We start from the raw sequence: 12,785 nt of genomic DNA, 5'->3' as shown, positions 1-12,785 counted from the left end.
ACTTGTGACCGTATACACCCACCTACCTTCAATCCAGTCCACTAAAAAAAAACAGAAGGGGGGGGGGTCTGTCCTATTCCATCACGGCAGATCAGATTGGAAGGCTCATAGAGTAGAGCGAGCCATGTCCGTGTCCATTCTGCATATGCATCCGCCCACTCCAGTCATTGTGGCCCGCGACTGGTTACCAAGTCGCGTAAGTGGCTCTCCCTCTTTAAAAGGTTGGGCACCCCTGGCCTAAACTGAGAAAAAATGTGCTTAAAAAAAAAATGGGGGTATTTATTACAGCAAAAAGTAAAAAATATTGTTGTTTTTTTCAAAATTGTTGCTCTTTTTTTGTTTACAGTGCAAAAAATAAAAATGGCAGAGATGATCAAATACCAGCAAATTAAAGCTCTATTTGTGAGGAAAAAAAGGACGTCAATTTTATTTAGCTACAATATCGCACGACTGCGCAATTGTCAGTTAAAGCGACGCAGTGCAGTATCACAAAAAACGGCCTGGTCATTCAGCAGCCAAATCTTCCGGGGCTGAAGTGGTTAACTTGATAGATAGTAACCAACGTTTAGAAACATCTGCGTTTACATGCCTCTGAATATCCACCCTGAACGCATCTATCCATTAGTCATATAGGGGATGGTGTGGAGAGAAGCTGCACAATAGTCGTTTTTTTTTTTGTTCAAGTCAGCAGGTCTGAACAATAAAAAACTGACAGCTCAAGAGGAGCTGCTGTACTAATTATGTGACATTAGTACAGTGTTCTCCCCTGCTGCTCTACTGCGCTCTGACAAAACAGCCATTGGCTAAGAGAGCTGATCGGGAGCCAATCACCAGATCTTTTTTCAGTCGTGACCCTTCGTCTTATCATGAACTAGGTTGAAGTGACATTGGCATCACTAGAACAATCCAAAAAGCAGTTCCTTGCAAAAAAAGAAGGACTTGAGGCATGTATACACGATCGGATATTCCGACTGTAAATGTGTGATGACAGGCTGCTGGCGGTAAATCCGACCGTGTGTACGCTCCATCAGACAACTGTTGTCGGACTTTCCGCCAACAAATGTTGGCTAGCAGGTTTTCAAATTTTCCGCGGATAAATGTGTTTTGTCGGATTTTCCGATTGTGTGTACAAAAGTCCATCGGACAAAAGTCCAAAGTCCAAACATGCATGCTCGGAAGCAAGGACGAGCCAGAAGCGGTCGGTCTTGTAAACTAGCGTTCGTAATGGAGAACATTTGTGACGCGGCAAATTATAAAATCTCCAAATCTTCTTCTTTAATGGGATAATAATGAAGCTGCTTTGCTGGTGATACTGATGGAGTTATTGCAAACTAATTTTCAAAAGCTTTTTTTTCCTAGTGATATCAAGAATAATATTATTATGCTTTTTTTTTTTTTTTGGGCAAGTTACCACAACACCATTATCCCGTAGTTTTTAAGAACAAAGATGTCGGTGTCCCTTCTCAATTTTACATTGTATTTTTTAAAATGTAACTGCCTACTCCCAAACTGTCATTTGAAGTAAAACACATAGCCAAGTATTATTCTATACAATTTTTTTTATTGTGCATTAAAAAAAAAAAAAAAAAAAAATTAGACATGCTATCTGCCAATAGAATGTAACCAAAAAGTGTATTCTATGCATCCAAAAATATGGAAAATATACCAAATCAAATCATTATTCAACCAAAAAATAATGTCAAAGCAATAACTCCAAGGCCAATAATAAATAACACATGGCTGGTTGACAAACGGAAAAGCACGAAATGCAAAAACGCGAAAAGAAAAGTTTCTATTAACACGAAATTAGCAGAAGGCTCCCAAAGGGTGGCGCTAAAGAGCTGAAAAACCATGTAGTACGTCACTACGTTCGTGATTGTTGGCCAACAATTGTGTGCCATGTGTATGCAAGACAAGTTTGGGCCAACGCCCTTCGGACGAAAGTCCACAGTTTTGTTGGCCAACAATCTGTTTGTATGTACGAAGCGTTAGCCTATCTCTTTGACAGCTTGGGGCCACTCAGTTGAAGCCCTACAACCTCAGTCAGAATCTTCAACATTTGACACGTCCAAGATTGTCAGCCCTATTTTGCTACAGGACACAGTAGGGACACAGGAGTCAGAGGATGGAACCATAGTGCTCGGAGGTGAAGACAAGCGTTTACTGCTCTCCAAAGTATCACAAGTTTTCCAATTCTGGTGGAGCTTGAAGAGAGTCAATGGAATGAAGATCAGAGACATATTAGGTTCTACACCTCTTCTATTAGAGGGAACTGCTTTGGAGATTTTCATTTTTTTTCCACCTATGGCGGTGTTGTATTAAAGCCCATATAAATTTTTATAAAAAGGTTTAGATCTACTATGAGTTGACTACAAATAGAAGGACAAAGACGAAGGGCTTGACTTACTAAAGCTGAAGAGTGCGAAATCTGGTGCAGATATGCATGGTAGCCAATCAGCTTCTATCTTCAGCTTGTTCAATTAAGCTGATTGGTTTCTATGCAGAGCTGCACCTGATTTTCGCTCTCCAGTTTTAGTAAATCAACCCCCCCCCCCCCCCCGTGTATTCTTCGGTTGCTTTCAATCCTAAAACTGTAGACTTGGAGTAGACTGAGAGTATAAGCAGTCTGAATGCCGATTAGTTATATATCTTACTTTCCACATTTATCTTTGTTGTCTGTTTAGTAATTTCCCATAAGTCACTAAATTATTGAGCTTTTGTAGCTGGTAACTGAACCTTCTCATTACTTCATAAGAAAGCACTCATTAATAGAGATAATAATTAGTACCTGGTGTCCAGTCATTTACAATTGTTTTAGCATATGTTTTTTTAAAGACTCTCATTATACATATAATCATAATTACAATATTAGCAGGAGAGTACAGAAAGACAAGAATAAATCTGAGCAAATTAAAATTTTTACATAGCTTTCTTCTAAACTCTCCCTTATTAACCGATTCCCGACCGACGCACGCCAATGTACGTCGGCAGAATGGCACGGACAGGCAAATGGGCGTACAGGTACGTCCCTTTAAATTTGCCGCCGTGCCATCGCGTGTGCGTCGCCGGCCGGGACCTCCGTGAGTCGGGTCACCTACACTTCAAAGTGTACGAGCATCATGGGGAAAGTAGTTCCAAAACATCTAAGGTGCCAAGGTGCCAAGGTTCACCATCACTGGCCTAGGCTTATGACATCATGCACAGCTCTCTCTCTCTCACTCTGGTGAGAATTTGCCAGGAGGGGGGGGGGGGGGTGAGTCATAAAAGGGCCATTGAGAGCTGCAGAGCTGGAGGTGTACCTCTGTGTATCTGTGTGAATCCAGGAAGTGAACAGGCATCAGCTTCAGCTGCCCACAGTTAAAATGGCTGAAGCCAGATTCAGTGGAGGGAGATTTCTGCAGCATATTTGGCAAGTACAGAATCACAGTATATATAAAATAAAATGCAAAGTGGTTGGAGGGAAGCTTCAGAATGGCAAAGATGTTTTTATTACAAATGATGTGAGCAGACTGCAGTTCCTCTTAAAGCAGAGTTCCACCCAAAAATGGAACTTCTGCTTTAAGCACCTCTCTCCCCCTTACATGCCACATTTGGGATGTATTTTTTTTTGGGGGGGGGGGGAGTGGGGACTTCATTAGGAGGGGGAGTTCCTGTCCCACTTCCTCCTTCCGCCCAGGGGCCGCCTAGGCGACTCCTCCTTTCGACCTTAGTCGGCCCCTCCCTCTAGGCGATCTCCTGGGACACGTGACAGGAGATCGCCTGTCCACTCCGGGAGTGCAGCGCGACTCGCACATGCGCCATGCATGCCCGGCCGTGAAGCCAAAAGCTGTCAAGGCCGGGTGCTCAGAGTAGCAATGGAGGCGCCGGCGGAGAGGAGGGGGAGAGGAGCGACATCCCGTTCGGTCGCATCGCTGGACCGTGGAATAGGTACACTTTTTGTAGCTGCTGACTTTTAATAAACCTAAAAAGCCTGGAACTCCCCTTTAAGTGGTGGATGTGTACGGATTATTTTGGAGGATGGGGATATTGTTTAGTGTTTTTTGCTTGGAGTTCAACTTTCTCACTTTGTTCTTTATCTGTTAGAATCCGAAGAAGAAATGCAAATCATCCGTCTACCAAGCGGTGCCACTCTTGCAGTAGGCATTCCTTTTTTCATCTTTCACCTCTTCGCTGTGAACATTTTGAAATCGGTGAATTATTTTTTTTTCCTGTAAGGAAACTATTAAGCAATTTGTGGTGCTACTATAGTCACAGAAATCACTGGATGGAAAAGTGACAATTTCAGGTCATTTCATTAAAAATGGATGAAGCCCATTTGCAATTCTTGAGTTATTGTGGCAGCTTCCAATCTTATCACTTATTGTTGTTACTTATTTATAAGTTGACAGGATACGCTGACATGTGGCACCGCGCGTGTGCGGGGGGGAGAGGAGAGACGCAGCTTTACATATTTTTCTGTTAAAATATCCTAAAATAAATTATTGAGAGCAGAAGATGCAGAAAGTAGGCATAAAAAAACAAAATAATCCCACTCCCCTATGTGGAAAAACTTTGAGAAAGTTCTAGAAGGAGGAAATAAACAACAAAACTTCTCTTACTAATTCAGGAGAGACTTGGCTCCCTGCACACTACAGATCAGAAACGGACGCTGTTGGGAGTTTGAGTATTTTTTTTTAACAGCCCATAAATTCCCGTCTATGTTATCCTATGTGTCTGTGTACACATGGGCGTTTTTGGATGTTTATCAGCAGTGGAGTTTATGGGCTGTTTTCCAAACCCCATAAAATCGCGTTTAGGAGTCGTTTTTCTGACCACAAAAAACGCCAAATGCTCATAAATGCTGATAAAAGTCCATAAACATTTTGGATCCATTGAAAAAAAAAATATATAAAAAAAAAACGCTAACGCTAAACAGCGCAAATAAACGCTATTGCAAAAATGTTAAAACACATTGAACGACTCACTGCACAGTTACTGCCGTATTTATAAATTTATTCTGTGTGAAATGTGAATTTTGGAACATGGTTATATTGTTATATTCTTTCTCTCCTATTCTATCCTATTCTATTATATTGTTTTTTTCTATTATATTTTATACCTTTCTATTCTATTATATTCTTTTATCTTCTATTCTATTCAAATCTATTCCTTTTCAATTCTATTCAAGTTTATTTTATTCCAATTTTGGGAAATTGTATATTCTATTCTTTTCTATTCTATTCTAATCTATTATTTTCTATTCTATTTGAATTCAAATGTATTCTTTTCAAATTTTGGGAAATTGTTATATTCTTTCTATTCAATTTTTTTTTTTTTTTTGCTTAATTCTATTCTAGTCTATTATTTTGTTTTCTGTTCTTTTCTTTTCTATTCTATTTCCCTATTTTCTATTCTATTCTAATTCAAATTCATTCTATTCAAAATTTAAATTTTCTGGAGATGGTTCTATACTATTGTTTTTTTTTGTTGTTTTTTTTCTATTCTATTCTATACTTTTCTATTATATTCTATTATTTTATCTTCTATTCTGTTCTAATCTTTATTTCTATTCCATTTAAATGCATTATATTCAAATTTTGAGAAATTGTTATATTCTTTCTATTCTGTTCTATTGTTTTTTAACTTTTGCGCAAACCAATCAATATATGCTCATCGCATTTTTTTTTACCAAAAATATGTAGAAGAATACATATCGGCCTAAACTGAGGAAAAAAAATGTTTTTTTATATATTTTTGGGGGATATTTATTATATTTTATTTCAGCTTACCAATCATTGAATCATTGAATATGGTGGCAGCATTCATTTTATTTTCTTTGGCTTTTTTCCCCTCTTTTCACCTGGTGATCTGGCTGGTAACTGGTGCTCAGACAAGATCATCCAGTGCCCAGGGAAAACATGGCAAATTGCGCCTCCCCTCTCCCTTCATTATGTACGAGCTTATAAGGGGGATGGGGAGAGAGAGCCCAGCCTGCACCTCCTCCTGGCTCTGTCCTCGTCTCCTTGCTGCTTCCAGGGCTGGGCTGACAGAAGTATTGAAGCTACTGACACTACTCCTGTCAGCCTTACAGTAGAATGAACTTGGGGCACCCCCACCCCTACAATTGATGCTGCATCAAGGGCAGCAACTCCTTGTGCCTATCCCTTGTCCCGGCCCTGGCAGTAACACATCTCCTGTATTAATGAAACATCGCTATTGAGGAAGGAGCACAGGAGACACAGCACACAGCAGCATTGTCAGTTATGGATGGGTGACCGGTTCGGCCGAGCATAAGTTCAGGATGAACTTTGGTTGTTTGGATGTTCTGCGAACACCGAGCAATATGCGGTGTTCGGGGCAAATTTGAAAGCCGCCGGAACACCGCTAAAGTCTATGAGACACTAACATGAAAAATGAAAAGTGTTAATTTTAACGGCTTATATGCAAGTTATTGTCATAAAAAGTATTTGGGGACCCGGGTCCTGCCCCAGGGGATATGTATCAATGATATATTTTTTTTTAAATGGTAGTTTTTTCAGGAGCAGTGATTTTTTTAATGCTTAAAGTGAAACAATAAAAATGAAATATTCCTTTAAATATCGTGCCTGGGGGTGTCTATAGTATGCCTGCAAAGTGGTGCATTTTTCCCGTGTTTAGAACAGTACCACAGCAAAATGACATTTCTAAAGGAAAAATTGTCATTTGAAACTGATTGCAGCTGTAATGAATTGTTGGGTCTCAGCAATATAGATAAAACTCATTGAAAAAAAGAGCATGGGATCCCCCCAGTCCATTACCAGGCCCTTTGGGTCTGGTATGAATATTAAGGGGAACCCCAAACCCAAATGTTAAAAAAAATTGCGTGGGGGTCCCCCTAACATCCATACCAGGCCCTTCAGGTCTGATATGGAAATTAAGGGGAACCCTGTGCCAAATTAAAAAAAAAATGGCATGGGGTCCCCCTCAAAATCCATACCAGACCCTTATCTGAACACGCAACCTGTCAGGCTGCAGGAATAGGGAGGATGAAAGAGCGCCCCCCTCCTGAACTGTACCAGGCCACATGCCCTCAACATGGGGAGGGTGCTTTGGGGTAGCCTCCCAAAGCACCTTGTCCCCATGTTGATGGGGACAAGGGCCTCATCCCCACAAAGATTGCCCGGTGGTTGTGGAGGGATGCTGGTGGGGGGCTTATCAGAATCTGCCCCTCCCGTGTGAAATGGTAACGGGGTACAAATGTACCCCTATCATTTCACATAAAGAGTGTAAAAAAAACAAAAAAGAAACAAGACACAGCTTGGGGACAAGTCCTTTATTAAAAAAAAGAAAAAGAAAAATGTCCCACGATGTCCATTCATCTTCTATCTCCCTGCGAGGGACCGAAAAAGAAAAAAAAATCCGAGACAGATCCGCCTCAATGGAAGGCTCTCACCGTGTGATGCTTCTTTGCTTGTGACAGTTCTTATATAACTGAGGGCGGGGCCACCCGGGTGACCCCGCCCTCTCTTACACCAGGGGAACTTCCCTATGGCTTCTCCGTGGTGCCAGAAGAGGCAGGGCCATCCGGTTATGTAAACGGGTGACCCCGCTACTCCAAAGCACCCTCCCCACAGGATGCTATGGTACGGTTCAGGAGGGGGGTGCTCACTCATCCCCCCTCTTTCCTCTCTTTCCTCTCATCCCCCCTCTTTCCCTGTGGCCTGCCAGGTTGCGTGCTCGGATAAAGGTCTGGTATGGCTTTTTAGGGGGGACCCCTTAATATTCATGCCAGACCCAAAGGGCCTGGTAATGGACGGGGGAGGGGATCCCATGCTATTTTTTTCAATGAGTTTTATCTATATTGCCAAGACCCGACAATTCATTACAACCGCGATCAGTTTTAAATGCCAAATTTTCCTTTAGAAATTTAATTTTGCTGTGGTATTGTTCTAAACACTGGAAAAATGAACCACTTTACAGGCATACTATAGACACCCCCCTGGCATGATATTCATTTTTATTGTTTCACTTTAAGCTTTCACTTTAATAATCACTGCTCCTGAAAAAATGGCCACTTTAAAAAAAAAATTGTTTGCATTGATCCATGTCCCCTGGGGCAGGACCCGGGTCCCCAAACACTTTTTATGACAATAACTTGCATATTAGCCTTTAAAATGAGCACTTTTGATTATTCATGTTCGTGTCTCATAGACAGTGTTCGTGTGTTCTGCCAAATTTTTTGCCTGTTCGGGAAGTTCTGGTGTGAACCGAATGGGGTGTGTTTGGCTCATCGCTAGACTCAGTCTGGGGGGGGGGGGGGGGGGTTATAAATGTATTAACAGATTTAGATACAGTAACAAATGAAAGCCAAATTCCAGCTCACACTTTATAATAATCTACAACAAACAGTGTTTTCCTTTTGGGATAAAAGTTTTATATGGATAAATAAAGCTGATCATTTTAATCACCTCTGCCGATGCTTAGAGGTTTATCCCATTCATGTAAACTGATACATTCTGCTGATACATTCTGCTTTTGAAAGTAGCAGACTTGCTGGCCAGAAGAAAAAAGAAGAAAGAAAACCTAAAAAAGAAAACGAGTGCAGCCATCGCATCTTAGAATTGGTAAGCTGCCATATATTAAATGTTTGCTTTTGGGTGTAATAGAGCATTAAACTTTGTCTCATAGAACTGAAAAAGTTGGAGACAAACCTTGAAATGCACATCTCATCCATACTTTATTCTGCATGGGTGGGGGGGAAGATGACTAAAAGAAGCTAAAGGACAACGACACACTTAGCTGAGTTATTGGAAAAGCCTTTTTCAATCGATCTGCTTATTTTAATTTGGGTGAACTTGTCCAAGAGAGGTGAGGAGCAAAAAAAAAAAAGGCTTCAAGATTTTAGAAAATTGACTTCCCAATTATTATGGTGTTCATGCTGAGCAAATCAGAGTTGCATATGATGAGTGAATATTTAAGAATAAAAGGAAATTATTTAGCATGTAATCATATACAGTGAGGGACGAAACGATTTGATCCCCTGCTGATTTTGCCCACTGACAAAGAAATGATCAGTCTATAATTTTAATGGTAGGTTTATTTTAACAGTGAGAGACAGAATAACAACAAAAAAATCCAGAAAAATGCATTTAAAAAAGTTATAAATTGATTTGCATTTTAATGAGTGAAATAAGTATATGATCCCCTATCAATCAGCGAGACTTCTGGCTCCCGGTGTCTTCTATACAGTTAACAAGCTGAGATTAGGAGCACTCTCTTACCTGTATAAAAGACACCTGTCCACAAAAGCAATCAATCAGATTCCAATCTCTTCACCATGGCCAAAGAGCTGTCCAAGGATGTCAGGGATAAGATTGTAGACCTACACAAGCAGGGCCATCTTAATAAGCGGGCACACCTGGGCACTGCCCACTGGCCCCAGCTGCATGGGGGGCCCCTGCACTTTCCCTAAAGCAGCTGCACCTTGAGTCCATGCCGCCAGGAAATCACTGCATCAATGGGATGATGGACGGGGTCATGCATTGTCAAATCTTGGGTGAGAACCTCCTTCCCTTAGCCAGAGAATTGATGGGTCGTGGATGGGTCTTCAAGTATGTCAATGACCCAAAACACATGGCCAAGGCAAAAGAGTGGCTCAAGAAGAAGCACATTAAGGTCTTGGAGTGGCCTAGTCAGTCTCCAGACTTTAATCCCATAGAACATATGTGGAGAGAGCTAAAGGTTCGAGTTACCAAATGTCAGCCTAAAAACCTTAATGACTTGGAGAGGATCTTTAAAATCCCTCCTGAGATGTGTGAAAACCTGGTGGCCAACTGCAAGAAACGTCTGACCTCTGTGATTGCCAACAAGGGTTTTGCCACCAAGTCATCTTTTGTGAAGGGGTCAAATACTTATTTCACTCATTAAAATACAAATCAATTCATAACTTTTTTTAAAATGTGTTTTTCTGGATACTTTTGTTGTTATTCTGTCTCTCACTGTTAAAATAAACCTATCATTAAAATTATAGACTGATAATTTCTTTGTCAGTGGGCAAACGTACAAAATCAGCAGGGGATCCAATACCTTTTTCCTTCAATGTAAACTATTAAAAGAAAATCATGGTTTGTTTTTTCAGAATCATACACACCTAGGTGGATGCAGCATCAGTCCGATGCCACATCTGTCCCCCACCTGGCTCTAAGACTGAGAACCGAGCGATGGAACATTGCTGATTGCTTGGTTCTCAGGGCTCCCTGAGCAGAGAGCTGGTGACTGTATGCTCTGCCCCCTCCTTGCTCACTGGAGCGCTAGGCTGTGGAGGGGGTTTGAGCGGCCGGCTCGGCCTCTCAGGGGCTCGCTAAGAGGCTGAGCTGAGTGCCGGTCTAGGCATGTGGGAGGATCTCAACTTCTAGTGCTCATACACTATTATGAAATTTTGTTTTTTGGCGTTTTTTTTTTGGAATACTGTATCCAAATATTTTATATCAGAAATATGAAATTCTGGGTTGACATATTCTTTAATGTAATTAAAGTGAAACTATGATCATAAAAAAACCTCTAAAACTGTATAGTGTTTAATTCATTTTATAAAGGGAACAAGCGCAACTGGTATTGGCAAAGCCTTCAGTTCCACCTTAATACGGCCCCAAGTTAGTCCCTGTGCCTGACTAACAGAGTTTTTCTCAGCTGAAATAAAACCTCTCCTACTTTACTATTGCATTTGTATTTTACGCTATAGCTATTTTATATGTCTCAGCTCTCAATTTTAATATGCAATCCAGAAGAATCTTTTCTCACAGTGTGCCTCATTTGGTAAATAAGTAATAATGTTATTAGGATAGTGTTATTTCTACACCCCATAAAGCCCCATAATAGCCAGCCACATGTTGGCTTTACAACATTGCAGACTGAGAATGTTGCAGGGTGTGAACAAACAAGTTGGCCTCAATCCAATGACATCAGAATTCCAACAGCTATAGTATTCCAGGGCTAGATCCAGCTGAGTGAGGTTTGGTCTGGGCAGACACTTCTGTAAACTAGTCCTGGAATAATAAAGCTTTGTGAAGACTGATGTCATTGGAGTTCCATCGGGCAGCGCTAAAATCCAGAGAAATGGGTGGGTTGCAGCCTTTGGATGGCAGTTTCCTTTGGTATTATGTAGCAGAGTGTTACGGGAGGAATTTAGCGATTGTGTTCTTCACTGCAGCCCTCCTCCTTAAGGTAACATTTGGAGGGACTGTGTTCCGGTGATCATTAGGTACATAGACAACAGAGTGATCACACAACCACTTCTGTGTTTTGAACGGGGATACTGCATGGGGTTTGAATTGTCCTCTGTAGTGGACTTTGGGCCCCATTTTAGGGAAGCCTGTATCTAATACACACACAGGATTTGGTTGCCATTTTGGCACAGACATGGCAAATAAATACCATGTACTGCTTCAAAGTGGGGAGTCCTGCATGGGAAGTGGAGAGGAAAGCCACTATTATGTGAGAGAAAATTAGGTTCCACCAGATGGCCTCTTGTAGAGTAACTTGCCTTTAGCAACCATGTTGGAATTTCCGTCTTCTGAAAATAAGATTGTTCATTCACAAATTAGGTTGAAATAAAACCACTAAAATGCAATCCGTACCTGACTAAACATTCTGTGTCTGTAATGTGCTGGGATGAAGAGGGAGTGGGACTGCTAATGGGCTCTGCAAGTAGTAGTTGACAGGTACGAGGAAGGGCACTGTGATGGAATAAAGCTCTTGTGTCTCCCATTATTTGAAGCAGACCAAGCACTCAGGGCTAAAGTGTTCTACTGGCCTGTTGGAACGTTAGCCTCTTGTAGAGTACCTGGAGCTTCCGGGAATACAGAGACCTCTCAAGTTAAAGATTACCTCTTCTGATGTTGAACTTTGTAATGCTGAGCCATATCTATGACCTGGGTGACCGACCCTCCTATGACTGAACTTTCTAGAAAGCCAGGATTCTGAGGAAGGGGCCTTTGCAACTTTTTACCTATCACCATCAATAAGGGGAGCGTGACATTAAAGGGGTTGTAAAGGTTTGTTTTTTATTTTCTAAATAGGTTCCTTTAAGCTAGTGCATTGTTGGTTCACTTACCTTTTTCTTCAATTTCCCATCTACCGTATATACTCGAGTATAGGCCGACCCGAATATAAGCCGAGGCCCCCAATTTACCCCCAAAAAACTGGAAAAAATTATTGACTCGTGTATAAGCCGAGGGTGAGACATGCCTGTCCATCCCTGTGTGTCCGTCCATCCCTGTGGGTCCATCCATCCCTGTGTGTGTGTCCATGCATCCGTGTGTGTGTGTGTGTGTGTCCATGCATCCGTGTGTGTGTGTGTGTGTGTGTGTCCATGCATCCGTGTGTGTGTGTGTGTGTGTGTGTGTGTGTGTGTGTGTGTGTGTGTGTGTGTGTGTCCGTGCAGCCTACCTGTGTCCAGCCTGCCTGTGTCCGTCCAGCCTGCGTCCCGTCCAGCCTGCGTCCCGTCCAGCCTGCGTCCCGTCCAGCCTGCGTCCCGTCCCGGCCCGTCCCGGCCCGGCCCGTCCCGTCCCGAGCCGAGCCTCCGTCCTTCAGCTCTTCGTCGGCGGCCATTCTAGGATTCAAAAGCCGCGCCTCCGTCGGTGATAGGCGGAACACTCAATTTCCCACTGACTGCTGTTCCGCCTATCGGATGTCCGTGATAGGCGGAACACTCAATTTCCCAGCAGCCTGTGTTCCGCCTATCACGGGCATCGTCTCATCCTCGTCCGTAGTACGAGGATGAGACGATGCCCGTGATAGGCGGAACACAGGCTGCTGGGAAATTCAGT

At 42.1% G+C, this 12,785-nt stretch overlaps 1 protein-coding gene across 1 annotated transcript in view; it reads right to left on the bottom strand.

Moving 5' to 3' along the window:
- Window positions 1-12,785, bottom strand: part of AGBL1 (AGBL carboxypeptidase 1) — a 1,055,086-nt gene that overhangs the window by 769,326 nt on the left and 272,975 nt on the right. The gene's annotated exons all lie outside the window — the stretch shown is intronic.

The sequence above is a fragment of the Lithobates pipiens genome, unplaced genomic scaffold (assembly GCF_037356315.1).
Source record: "Lithobates pipiens isolate NorthernLeopardFrog02 unplaced genomic scaffold, aLitPip1_a1.2 Scaffold_8, whole genome shotgun sequence".
Lineage (NCBI taxonomy): Eukaryota > Metazoa > Chordata > Amphibia > Anura > Ranidae > Lithobates > Lithobates pipiens.
Note: the sequence above shows the minus strand (reverse complement) of the source record. Positions and strands in the feature narration are given on the sequence as shown.